Source organism: Glandiceps talaboti, chromosome 5 (genome assembly GCF_964340395.1).
Source record: "Glandiceps talaboti chromosome 5, keGlaTala1.1, whole genome shotgun sequence".
Classification (NCBI taxonomy): Eukaryota; Metazoa; Hemichordata; class Enteropneusta; family Spengelidae; genus Glandiceps; species Glandiceps talaboti.
The window spans coordinates 9000869-9016410 of record NC_135553.1 but is presented as its reverse complement, the minus strand read 5'-3'; the positions used below and the strand labels follow the sequence as shown (position 1 = coordinate 9016410).

The window sequence follows — 15542 nt, the reverse complement described above, 5'->3', positions numbered from 1 at the left end:
ACAGCCGACTGATTTACTGAAATTAGAATTTTTATTTTATTTTTCTGAGATGATCACTACAACATTGCCTTCACATGGCCCTCCATCTCCCCGAAATAATATGTTTTGCACAATCATGCATATTTCTCATACATTTAGTATTCCTCTTTAAGTACGTACCTTTGCAATAACTCGTACTAATGTGCATACCCTTTTAAACTAATCATATTTCAATCAAATGTCAAAGGTCTGATGGCGTTCAAAGTATAGAATTTTGTGATCTTACCTCAAAAGTAGGTAGCTTATTGTAATCATTTCTCAACCGTAATTTACCTTTATTTCAATACATTTTATAGTCTAATGTACATCCTAATTACATACTAAATAAATAATTCACATTTATGAATTATTATATCAACATCACGGTCATTACAAATGAATAAAGTGTAGGTAATTGTATCCTTATTAAATCTTTAAAGTCATGTGTGTTTTTAAAGTTGTACCAATCTGATTGAAATCCGATGTCGTGTACACTTCGCAATTTCTTTTTGGCTGTTACGTTTACTGTCGTTTGTTCTTTTGTGAGCGGTCGTTACATACATCTGACCTCAGACCACTAACTTAGTGGTCTGAGATCTGATTCAACACCATAGGTGTTCCCGTTCCAAATCTCGTACTTACGAGTAGCCAATCAGAACCTGTCTTACAATATATATATACGAGTATACTGTTGCGAGTAGATTTACTTGTTTCAGTACTATTAAACGTAGTGTATTGCATTACATGCTAGACATGTGTGCTCTTTTCGAACAGAGCCCTCTGACTCTGAAGTACTGTAAGCTTATCCGTATATTTCGGCGAATTACACGTTCTCATTTGTTGAGTGAATTAACGGGATCCGCGGGAACGACTATGGTGTTGTGTCAGAAGTATGGAATGAGCGCTCCCAAATTAACAAACGACAGTAAACGTAACGGCCAAAAAGAAATCGCGAAGTGTACACTACTAACATCAGGTTTTAATCAGATTGAAGTTGTACTAGACTTCAATGCAATGCTTTGAATAAGTGGTTTGGGATTTTTGTATGTATTTAAAAAAAGAAAAGAAGACATACCATCTCTTTTATATAATTGTCATCTTGTACAACACAATGTCTTTTTGAATATTTTAAATAATGGAAGGGGCGCTTTAGAAATAAATTGATGTTAAATGTTACAATGAGTTACAATTACTCGTGTTTTAACTTATCTAAAAATATTGTAATGCCAAACATAAACGTTTGTGACTGTGTGACATGCACAGTTTTGGCGATGTCTAATACTATTTAATGAGTCTAAGTTTACCACACTGTGACCATATTCACTGTAAAATAATGATGATTCATATATTCAGACCAGCTTACATCTACAAATGTCTGCATCCACATTTCTGTTTCTGTTCTAGTACAATTCGTGTCATTTCAGTACCCTAATAGAAGATAAGCCTGCTTTTCTTCAATAGTAAAAAGTGCATTATATGCCGCTTTGTAACATCAGCGGCATCGATGACAATTTCTTTTCCAGTCCATTTAAGTAGGTTTATGGAAGCATTTATTTCTAATTAATCCCATAGGATAGCCTTTATAAGACCAATTATCTCAAAACGTACTTTGATAATGACATATAAAAACCATCTCATCCATTTAAGGAGATAATTTCATGGACAGTAACAGAGAGTAAGAAACTTTCAGCGATATCGAGCAAAAATAACAGGATAAGATAATTATGTTTTCAGGATAATTTACATCTCAATTACACATATGATATGTAAGGTAATTCTAGAAATGCATTAGTATACTTTCACGATATTGCAATATGAATGAACGTTGCACAGCATAAGCTTCTTTGAATCTTAATTCACTTTGAGTTCAGTTAAACCCATTTCATATAAAAGCAGTCCCTTGCAAACATATAATTGAAAAGGGATATCCACAGTTCCGTTAGTATTGAAATTGATATCTTGAGTACTGATCCTTGACCCTCGGAATTGTCTTGTTTTGGTAGATCGTGTCATTCTGCCTTTTCTTGTAAGGTGTATAAATGAACTAGCCATTCATTCTGACAGTGATGTATTGCTATAATGATCCTATTGTATATTTAAAGTTTCAGGTGGAGAGATACTGAAACGATAATGATGCTTAATCCATCAATCACGTTCTATGCATTCTAACCTGATTTTGTAATCCGAACCAATTAAGCAATCTTCTAGCTAGCGTCTGTCTGCATCTTGACGTACCAGTAAAACAATTTGGCACCGATTTTTTTCAAGCAGTTCATCATTTATCTTTGGTGCTATGTGCTAATATAATCTTTCAGTAGAATAATTAATACGGAATACTAGCCAAGAATAACAGAGTGGATAATTCTTTAGGTTTTTAGTTTGCCCCTTTTAAGTATCCACATAATAAATTGTTCGACATGTAGGCGGGGTCTCACCTAAAATATGGAAAAACAATTCTTCAATTTGTTCTTCTAAAGAATTTCATGACGGAATAATGATGATGAAAACCCATTATAGGAATGATGTGGTTGTTACGCTTTGAGATATGCAAGTGTAGTGATACTTCTGTGGCATTCATGAGATGAAGGCTCCAATATCAAAGCAGAAACAAGCCTGAATTTGCTCCAAAATTGTAAAACTGTGCGTCACATTCATGAGTTGGTTGTACATGTAAGCATACGCCGCGAGCCATCTTTAATTTCTTGTAAGGCAATATATCATTCAGTATTGATTATTTTTCTAAATATACGTATTATGATATGTAGATGAATGAACGAACTAACCACTGTAAATGAGCTATTGATTTGTGTGCGAAGTGAATATCTGTCTCCAATGTTTATGTAGCAATACACATTGTGACAATCTTGCCACTGTGTGTTTGAAAAAATTCCGATTGGATTGATTTTGCAGGTTTTTCATTACAAACAGCGCCTGCCGACACGTCCTACGTTTTTTATAGCCTGGACGACGACTTCGGACGGACGGATGGTATTTCATACAAAACAATGAACATTAATTTGTATTTAAATGAAGACATTTATTTATGTAGTCTCATTATTTCATTCTGTGCAAAACCCTGCTCAAAAATAGGACATATAAACATTAAAACTGGTGGTATTGGCTTCGAATTCTTTTACTTAAAACAACTAATGTTACCGAAGCACATTAGGTTTGGAAGCTGATACTTCAAAAGATTATTTACAAGTTTTGCATCAAATCTTAATTTCTTTAGATGTTATAGTGTTACGTTCTGGGGAGCTTATATATAAAGTTTCAGTGTCTAAGTATGGCAGTTGTGGGTAGATCGGCAGAACGTAAACGATTCTCCACGCTAACTGTCTTTCTCGGGTACCAGGATCTACGAGCTTGTCTAAGTCAGGAATTAGCTACACAGGTATCGTCACATACACGTACGCTCTTACACTCAGGCAGAGAGAGACACCGCACACCAACAGTTGCGTTGTAATCAAAATCTAAGAGTAATCTTTATTTCTTCAAGTCCCTAACATATAAGTTCTAGTTGTCACCTTGAAAATAAGGTGATGTCATCTTTTGTAAACACAACTGGTTATAATTAAATAATCTCTCACCTAGATTCATTATTCTAGAAGACACGGTGAACTTTCCATCAGAGTATTTAAGATTGGGATTCGAGATCATGCCATTTGTAAATGTTCACGTGTAAGACAAATGTTGATCACGCCATAGGAAAATTGAGTATTAATTTGAATTCAGTAATCAACAAGTTAAGTAATCAACAAGTTATCTTGTTTACAAGAACTAATCTATGTTGTTTAATCAAAACACTTGACATTTGTTATCTAGCGATAAATGTAATTAGTATAGGATTAGTAGATAAATCAACATATTATTTGATCATGCTGTTGTTAGCTCCTGTTTGTATCTAAGTAGTATAAATTGAATTTAACGTTAATTTAGGTTAAGTATGCCAAAATTCCGAATATGGTATTTCTGGATCGTAACAATAGTACAAAATTAGCTTTCTCTTGCATTGTAAATACAAGAGTCGTCCATTATTTGAAGAAAAAAACCACTTTGTTGGGAAGTTTTCTTTTCCTAAAGACGTTCACCTAATTATCAAATCCCCACAACGTGATTTTACAAAGGTTATAATAACGCACAAGCAGTTCAAAGATTATAGCATTGATGAGCTTCCGATCTGTCTTGGTCGACGATTCTCATCAGAATGACAAATTCCATAGTTCAATTGCAAGTTACAGCTGACCACTAAATGATGAGGATCGTCTACAGATCGAAAGCTCAATGCTAAAAACTTTGAACTGCTTGTGCGTTATAACCTTCGTAAATCATTTGATCTACCATTCTGATGAACATTTTCGGTGGTATTGTTCGTTGAATGAAATAAAAATTGTATTCTATCTTTTCCTGGATTGAAAAGTTAAAATCTCATACAACTATTTCTGCATTGAGAATGAAGAGAACAGAAATAAATTATTCATTTACACATTTATTCTATAGTCAACAACTTTAGAAAAAGATAGTGAGTGCTCTTGAAATAAATGGATGGTAGCGAAGGGAACTGAATAGACAACATACATATCCTTTCCTTTCTGTAAGAACAAAGTACATGATATGTTAAAAATACTCTAGTCAACACATCCCGGGGAAAAAAAATTTGCAACTATTATAAACCAGAAAGTGTTATTCGTTTTATCCGTTTATACGACAATGATGTTAAGGTTACCTGTGGTCAAATTGAAAGATATTTACACTTTTGCTGTGCATATTAGGCCCATTACTTTAAAAAGATTCGTAGGTAATTTTACCAAACCCTTTTGTTTCACCTTGCTTCGTAACTGTACCTTATGGCCCACTTTCGCTGCATTGGCTCTACGTTAACAAGATACGAGAATCGAGGCCGTTCACAAAATCATGCTGCCAAGCTGAAAAATTACGTCTGCACATTATAGTACTGTAGATCCTGCTAAAATAGCGAAAGAAGTGAGCTTATTTTAAAATAATTCTGAATAACAAAAGTTCTTTACTTTGAAAAGCTAAGTATGTTTGTATCAAAAATATATCAAGAAAGACTACAGATGATAAGTTCAGATTCGTGCACTTTGTAAAATAGTATTTTCAATGTAAATATAGTGATCCTTGATTTTAATCTTCTAAATGATAAGAATCAGAATAACGCTTTTTAAGCTATGACAGGAAACCGTATGTATATTTTCTAATGGTACAGGCAGACAAAGAAAATGCTGAAAAAAATCCCTAACAGCAATTTATAAAGTTGAGTACGACCTGTCATTCCATTGATCTTGTATTTAAGCTAATAAAATATTAACATGTACGATATTTCATCATTGTTTTTTATGGCAGTGCATAAAATGTGAAAGCATCCTTATAATTTTGATTGATAGTATGTCTTGCATATTTGATGAACAGATTTATCAAATCTATGTATATGTATATTTACTACTAAATAATTCATATTACTTTCTTATTAAAAATTTATCATCTTCATAAATTGATTAGAATAAAAACATGTATTTGTCAAAACCTTCTGTTCACATGTATTGGCTCTTCATCCACACAGGGATTTTGCCATAGAACTTCACTTAGCATAACATTTGTCAAAGTTTGTGTTGAAATTTGTTGAAGGAATTATGTTCAGCGTCTTAAATAATGACATGAAGTCCTGCTTGATTCCAACACAGTCTCAGGCGTGCATTGAAAACGATCGTACACCTATTACTTATATTAATGAATGAGCTACGTTAGCATTCAATCTAATTTATCAACTAGATAAAACGACTAAATAATGGTCCACCACACTGGTTATTAGTAGATTTGATAGTTTGCTGTGTATTGTAAAGTGGCTCGCATAGCAAACAGCTTGTTACAAAAACAAACAAACATACATACATACATACATACATACATACATACATACATACATACATACATACATACATACATACATACATACATACAAACAAACAAATAAATAAACAAACAAGTAATTTCATACATTTCAAGAACCTTTGAAGTACAAAGACTGATTAATATAGATGAGTGACCAGCACTTCAAATCTTACTAATTCATAACCACATTTTGTATTAGTTTACACTCCACAATTACAAATATTTACTGGATTCACGATGTTCGTCAAAATTCCTTAATATACGTATTCATAGACTATTATGTACCATGACATTCGTCATTAATTGGTCGGTTTTACTGGAAGTGATTACCATTAAGGTTTCCTTTGTTTCCCCACATCTATGTGTCATGACAAACACTACATTTATCGGCGTTGATTGTATAGTCATTCTCAAAATGTCAAAGCTGTGTACATTGATTCTAAAGTTATATGTATTCATATACTCATATACGTGTCTCGCTGGAGAGAACAGTGTTCGGTGCAATATTAGTAGCAGATCATTGTAGACTTAATCCAAAAGATTAACCAACAATAACTTAACATCCCTATCCTTTTGGATTATATATATACATATTTGGGGCGACCACACGGAATCTACCAGTTGATGCGTTACCTCAGCTGGCTAGAGCACTCTGGCTGGTATTCAGGGAACGTGGTTTCGAATCCTACACGTGTCAGTTTTTCTTTCCTCAATTTGATTAAATTTGTCTGATGATCGCACGATGCGTGAAACTTCGAGTTACAACCAAGAAAGAGTTTCAGAACTATCTAAACTATATATATATATATATATATATATATATATATATATATATATATATATATATATATATATATATATATATATATATATATATATATATATATAATCATTCGAGACAGCATACAGATAGTTAAATAGACAACTGTTCAATAGATATTGGATCATGGTTCTTCGATCAGTAACATCGCAATAAGGAGAAGCTGTAATGTGATAAGGGGAATTGAAAGCAAGGTAAAGTAAGAGTAAACATTGAATATTGTAATATCGAAGTGATATATCAATACTTAAAGAGGTAAAATGCACATGACATACAACGCAGTCATTATTCATATAACGCAGTCATAAGCTGCGAATATCTTCTTTCTTTCCCGATATTGTTTCTCAACACGTTTTCAATCTAGTAGAACTTTTACGTTGCGATCACAGTATTAGTTCGGCAACGCTGCATGCGCGACCTTTGGTACAAAGAGGTGGTCTGCTGCCAGAAAGACAGCTTCATGCATCGTCACAAAAATACCTCATAATGACAAGTCTTGGGATCAATACTTAGGGTACATAGGTATCTCGAGGCTTGCAGGCTTTGCTTTCAGTGTACTCAAAACTGTCACATAGCTAATCAAATATTCACGAAATGTGACGGTCTAGTGGAGCATGAAACTAGAAACTATACCTGAAGCATCGTTTTTAACTACTATTTTCATCAGTGTGTCTATGTATACCAATGATTATCAGTACTACCCCCCCCCCCGCCTCTTACAAACAATGTTTTGGATGAGCGGATATCGAACTGTCACAGCGGGATATAGTTTATCGTGATGCCACAAGTTGATTCAAATCAATGTAAAATATTATACAAAAAAAGTTTGTAGTTTCCACTATTCAGACTCCTGTAATTAATGAGCTTCTGAGTACTAACAGACGTCAACATGTATTAAGTTTCTCCCGCAATGCACTTCCTCGAGTTATGTTATAATTGTTTTTGCTTTAACTAGCAATTATTTGAGACAATTATCTCTCACCGGAATACGTGTTCAGTATTCCTTTAACAAATAACTTCAAGGCGGTTATCAGGAAAAGTTGTAGCAACTGGATCCACGTGAAACGTTGCGGGGTAATGAGGTAATCAAACTGTATACAAATCATATATAATCAGCGAATTCACGTGATCATTAACTGATTTGACAAAAGACCTTCAACAGTTACACGGTAGCGATGGATTTATTGACGTCAAACTGCAAAAGATTTCCCAAGATCCAATAACCTTCAGAGTAAACGACAGTTATTACTGTACATTTCAAGCAGATGTAATATCCCTTATCCTGAATACCTCGTCAATCAAAGCTAAATGTTCTGTTTACCTTTCAATGCGACCATGATTAGATTTATTTCACTTGTAAAGCTGCAGTATTTCCAGGGTACAGTGTATCAGCCTATACGAAGTGGATAAATACAATAACCGGTCTATCATATCATTTAATGTGTTCCACTTTGAAATTCCTCCATGCCTCATGAATTTTGAAAGAAAGAAAGAAAGAAAATGACATCGAGAGTATAACAAAGAAACAACTCCACCATTATTGACAGAGTAAATCGTGACGACCTCCGCCACAGATATATTTTGCTAACTATAGAATATTACAATTTATGTAATGAATGTATTCTTCCTCAATTCTAGCCGTAAAAAGCTTGGAAATGTTCATAATATCATATAAACTATACTGAAAATAAATATTAACTTCACAGTCATGTAAACATTTATTTTGTATTGATTGAGCTTTCCATTTTGCATGTATGCAGCTACCAGTACACATTGTATGTGTATGTGTATGTGTATGTGTATGTGCAGTGAAATGTATACGTACGTGTGGACAAATTATTCCAATTAAAATCGTGTAGAAAGCTTAAACATTACAGGCACATGTTAACATTTTCTTGGGTTGTTTTTCAGTCCAATCAAAGTAGACAGCGATAATTCTGTCTGTAGAATTCAAATTTGTAGAACTTTTGAGAAATAAGAGATAAGGTTATAGTGTCTTCATTCACATTATCCCAGTTGAATTTTCTGATAAAAAATATTAACCGAAGAACTCAGTTGCAAACCAGACGTACCTTGCAAAACGAAAACTTACTCAAAGCACTATAGCACTAGTGATACTTTGATTGTCGAGTTTACTATGATTGACCAAACGGTTGTAATTCCGATCGCCAAAAAGTATATACTAGTAACTAATGTACGGTAGGAATGTTAATTTATCGACGTAGGTGCAGTTAGATTGTCTTGACACGTTTTCTAATGTTGTTTTCAACGTTTTATTTTAAGCTCGGTCTGGTTATCACATACGCTACACGTATTTAAATCCAAGTGTAAAATATCTACATTCAACATAATACAATGCTCAAAATTTACTGCCAACATGTATGTAAAGTGAGTATATTACTGAAGCAATTCATTCACGAGACAGTTTCCCCTGATGCGAAGTCTTTTGATTACAAATTATAGTTTGGTTTTCTCAGGTACAAACCAATGCACTAAAGGCTATGTCAAACGTAATCTCCAAGTAAATGCGTTTCTTTACCCTGAATATCACCAATCCTGTACATGTAATTGTCTTCCAGGAAGTACTGGCCTTTGGGAATCACTGGATGACACTTTAGTCTTAAATTCATTCACTTAAGGCTTTTGAGTGTACATTCATCAGACGTTTGGAGGTGTCTTGCCGTGATTGCAGTGAACGATTGAATTACATACATACATACATACATACATACATACATACATACATACATACATACATACATACACACACACATACACATACATACATACATACATACATACATACATACATACATACATACATACATACATACATAGCATATCATACCATACAGCTGATGTGTTGGATGTGGTGTTGACTGTTTTAGTCAAGGAGTCGAGGTTACTTAAAATATAGTTTTGAAACAAATATTGCCTTTAAACTCGTGCGGCATGATATAACCAAACTGTTATAGCCGTAGCTTCCTGTAAAGTTATACATTTGCTTTGAAACTATAGACTTCAGACATATACTATAAAATTAAACCGATCATTGAATTTACACTGAATTAAATTGTTGCTGACAATGAAACAGATTTTCACATAATGAATTTGAGCGCTTTACTCGCCTTTTTCAAGAAATCAGTTAGGGATACCCACTTAGGAACAACAGACCAACCCAGCTATTTCGAACTACGTTTATTCATGCCTAAATTTGCCCGTATAACATTACACCATTCACGAAATTGGATCAGTGCCTCGGGTAAACTGCGATGATGCTTTTTACCCTTAAGCTTCCATTAAGAACGAAAATGAAACCATGATAACGAAATATTTATAATTTAGGAGTTATTAAATCCCGGTGCCGTGTTGGCTGACTAATTTCTATCCCACTTAAAGATACTTAGTATTTATTAAGAATGTCATTTAGAAAAAAAAGGAGAAGTTGTCAGGCAATCATCACTTCAAATACCTCGGCGAGTAGGGAATACACAAACAAAATACCACGCTCAAAAAAATATGTTGCCCACTAGGAACATTTCCAATTAAAAGTATGCAGTTCAATCAATCTAAGATCCAACTTTTCAACCTTAGAAGTACGTAAAACATGGTGTAATTCCTCGAAGGTTTGGAAAAACAAAAAGTAATTAAAATTGATTGCAAGCGAAGATAAACACATATAACAGCCAGCTGTAGTTTTAAACTATTGCCTCTAGCCATACACTATTACAAATCTATTATTATATGAAAAGTAAAGAGTATAGTACGGTATGTACATGTGACTAACGGTACCTCATAATCTTTAGCTTTGTCTACACATTCGAACGATTTGTCAGCGCTGCCTTATGCGTAAATCAATCTGTGATTTAATTTCGATATGTACTGAATCAAGATGGTAACAAAGTCATCGAAAACGAATGCGAACTTGAGGATAGTATATCAGTGAATAAGGCCGTACTCGATATCCAATGGGAATCAGATTTCGTTTTTAAAATATAGATATCAAATCAATATTTGACAAGCTGTTTTCCACGGTTTTCTTTCAGGAAGAATGGCATTCCTGGCATTCGCTGTTGTACCCAAAGGACCATAAGATAAGTTTTATAGTTATGGGGTAATTCGTAATGCATGTTTAAATGTACCTTTAGGAATATAGTTACTGAATCACTCTTATAACCACAACGTGCTATTGGCCCATTTCAAGCCTGGTGTTCATGCGTAAGAAATGAACGGTTTGACTTCTTGTCGAGGGAGTCTTTATTATCATTAGAATTATTTTGACCAAGTATTACATAGGACGGCACGATAGGGAACTTGCAATCCAGACTGAGCATGCTCAGACGCAAAGGACTATGGGATTATCTGAGGTTATCGTATTACCTAATCTGGAGCTACCGATAAAATAAACCTCTCACAATGGTCAGGGTGACTATGAATTGATCATTTGTGGTTACAAATAATATAACAATATTGTTCATAATACTAATTGATTAGCATTTATTGTCACATTTCCCATGATGCAATATTCAACATGGCTGGTTTGCAAGTTCCCTATTTGTAGTATAATCGGGGTATACCAAACATTATAGAATATTTCAATTCAGGTTTAATGTAAGGAAACATTTTCATTTTTTTTCTTCAAATTTGACAAAAACTTTAAGACTTAAAGAGCGTTTGTGTAAAGTTTTTTAATAGTAATGAATGTAATTCTTGGACACAATAGATGCTACAAATTTAGTGATATGATAAAGACATTAAAACTGCATATCAACAGGAGCACGTTGTTATGAGATCAACTAGTCTATAATTTCCCAATATGTTATAGTTTAATTGTCAATCAATAAGATAAAACAATCAATATTAAAGTAGAAACCAACTGTCTTTGAAAACACAGATAACACATTCATCGAATATCACTTTTACGAATATGTTATCCGCTATTTTAACCAAAACCCTGGAGAAACCGTCATTTGCTTAATTCATGAACGTATCGAATCAGTTACTGGTAATTTCCACGTTTTAAATAATATCATTTTAACATCCGTTATTTTAATGCATATCGTGAAGTCGCAATCTATTGATAAAGGAACACTAGTCTGGGCAGATTATATACCCTTGTATTTATTTGTTTAAGTAGCAACAAAAATATAGCGACAAAGCTGTGATATATTGAGTCGCTGATGACATCAATCTCATGTCAGGACACACACACACACACACACACACACACACACACACACACACACACACACACACACATATATATATATATATATATATATATATGGTAACCTTACATCGACTATAGCAGACAGCAGTCGTCGAGCGCAATCCAGTTTATCACGGCTCTCCTTAATTCTTAAGGAATCTTTTAATCGGAAAAAAAATATCAATCAGTAATGTCAGATAACCGACCGTATAAAATTCAACCTGAAGCCACAGTAGTAAGTCTTAGGAATGAATTATTTATCGTATGGCACCTACTTTACAACATCAACACACGTTGCATTATTAAACACGCTCAGGCAATCTCCCTCCTGTGTATAATCCATTTAATGCAAGTGTAATCCACAGGGAGTCATTTGACTCATCCGAGTTTGAAGCAAACGACGCACGAGCCATATACCCAAATCTACTTTACACGCCTTTTCACTCTTTTCTTAGGTAAAACGTTTTTTTAAGGCGAATGCAAGTATGGCGTGTGACCTCGTGGCTTAGCAGAGACGCATTCTGAGGGCTATTACATATGAAATATCTAGGCTATTAATTCGGAAACTGAGTGCATCAGATCAGATGATGCCCGTTGGTTAATAATATACAACTCGTTCCAGTTGGAGTCACATTCACAACCGCCTAATACATGATTAAATATTTAGTTCAAACCTAGTAAAGGAACCAGTTATCCATTTATCTTCAAACGTCATCTTCAGCAGGGTTTTGATCATGCTTGCTGTCGTTGGATTTTTTTCTGGAATCAGTTGTCAAAAAATGTTATACTCCGATTCTATTTTTTTAACCTTATAAAATGTTTGCGTTTTCTCTTTTTCACAATTTGGTTGCCCAATAAATTGTATTAATACACAAACTGATGTCTTTACTTTCTGAGGTCATAGTTTGCTGTAGCACGACAATACAGTAACAACGAGTGAACCTTACAAGTGTCACTACCAATGACGCGATCGACGAGGGTTCAATGGTCGGTTCCATGCGTTCCATGGTTGGGATTTGTGTGCCACAGTGTACACTTCGTTCGTGTGATATTGCACCATACTCAAGACAAGTTGTTATCTTTGAACAGAAAATATGGGCTGTATACCCCAGTCATTCTACGTCACGAACACCCATGTCTATGTCACTGGTTTTGTGGAGCTCGAAATATGAGTCAAAACGTTCTAAATCGCCGTTATTTTGCCTTTTTATCACAGACAGATGTGTTTTATAAATTATTCCCCTATGTTTTACTTCATTCAGCCGGAAAATACTCGTGTGACCTAAGGTGTTGACACTACTCGTCACGCGACTCTTAGTGACAAGGCCCCTTAGGTCATTCGTATTTTTTTTGGGGGGGGGAACGATAGCTTAGATTAATCTGAGCGAGACGAGATACGAGTAGTACACTACAAAAAATCACTAGTTTCCGTGCCTTTCAGTCACAACTCCACAATTCAAAAGCCTCCCTTTAGCTTTCACTCGATCGGATTGTACAACTACTGAATCTCTTCCATACAATATGCAAAATAGCTTTTCCAAGCAATACTACCGGGTGTGATTTTGTGTAATTGTTATCTACATATTAGCTTTGTAAAGGTTGTAATTTGTATCATCATTTTTAGCCCCTGACGCAAATTAATGTATCTTAAGTGTCATATTAGCCATATATCTAAATAGCTAGCGTTGTAAAGGGCGCACCGAGAGGTAGCGTTATTTTTATGAAACCAAGTTATTATCATTATTACAACAACACCCACGAACCCCTCCCCACCACCTTCATCGATAATAACAACAAAAATGACAACGATAACAATAACAATAACAATAACAATAACAACAAAAACTCGCAAGAATTACACTGTCGGAAGGTCTAACAATGTTTTATTATCAGGTTTTAGAAGATAGATAAACATAATATAAGGCCAAAAAAAGAAGAACTATTTCTGGTCAGGATGTGTTGTCTGAAGTGGTGCGATGACGTGAATATTTTGTTGTTGTAATTCGCAACAAACCTGTCACTCAATCTATTATCTATGTTCTTTTTATTTAGTACTTTAGAGCAGGTGTGTATGTGGGACAGATGTCATTTGCTTGTTCATGATTGGCTCTACAGTTGTCTTCACTGAAGCAGCAATTAATGTAGGGAGGGTTGTGCGCTGACCAGAAACAATTCTTTTTATTTTGGCCTATTAATATAAAAGGTTGCTGAAAGCTAGTAGTTATGAAAAGTCAATGATAATATATACGTTTAAGTGATGGATTTGCTACAAACTTCACACATAATTTTCTAAATACACCATTTGTCTGATGATAATAACTATCATTGTCAACCGTATGTTAAGACGCAAGTAAATTTCATCGCAAGAAAAATATATACTGTGTTAACAACCCCTAAAATTGTAAAAACAACTCTTCGTGGTTAGAAAGTACAATACATTCTCAGAAGTGTGTAGAGTAAATAAAAGTACTATCTACTTATTGATATGTAAATGTTGTCAGATGTGATATCTTTCCAAAGCCAGAATGCCTTAAACTATCAAACACTCATTCAGAAGCCTGATGATCGCCGAGGAAGCGTGAAACTCCGGGTAACGACTTATAACATCCTTATTCTTTGGATATATATATATATATATATATATATATATATATATATATATATATATATATATATATATATATATATATATATATATATATATATATATATATATATATATATATATATATATATGTGTGTGTGTGTGTGTGTGTGTGTGTGTGTATATATGTCAGAGTATTACAGACTTATCATGGGAATTAGGTAGTCACTAGTTGTAACTCAAGAGGTTCACGCGGTCTGAAGATCGCAAAAGCGCGAACCTCTTAAGTTGCATCTTGTGACTTCCTAATTCCTTATATATATATATATATATATATATATATATATATATATATATATATATATATATATATATTTATATATGTGTGTGTGTGAGAGAATCGACACGTAAATAAATAAGTAAGACATTGTATATTATACACATATATATAAGCATTACATATTATATACATATTACATAATGCATATAGAATATGTTACCCATCGTATATAAAGGTATTGTGGAATTCTAGAAATTGTGTTATAGCATTTATTGACGTACCTTGAATTTAAAGCAACTCGTAAAAAGAATCAAGAAAGAAGTTTGAGTACTTTTTCTACGTCTTCTAATTTCTCTTAATAATCTTGTAATATGAAAATAGTTAAACATATTTATCAAGGATGTTGAATTATCCAAATCCTTCCGTTATTAAGGTGTAGAATGACAATGGAACAACTATGGAAATATATAGTATAGTGTCACATCAAGGCAAAATTTTATAATATCTGCAATAGTAATCTTTTCATCCACTTATCGCAAATGTTATGTCCAGAAGTTTTCCGTGACCAGGCATTTCTTGGGCAATTCTTGATACATCTCCTGTCGTAAGTTAAATATAATTATGATCTCAGAAGTTTACTATTCAACTGCTTATACATAAAAGTATTCGGTTTGTAACTTAGATCACATTCACAATTTTGTTTCTAGAGTAACAACCTTTT

At 33.8% G+C, this 15542-nt stretch overlaps 1 protein-coding gene across 1 annotated transcript in view; it reads left to right on the top strand.

Moving 5' to 3' along the window:
- Positions 1-15542, top strand: part of LOC144434925 (arsenite methyltransferase-like) — a 320525-nt gene that overhangs the window by 43291 nt on the left and 261692 nt on the right. The window lies entirely within an intron of this gene.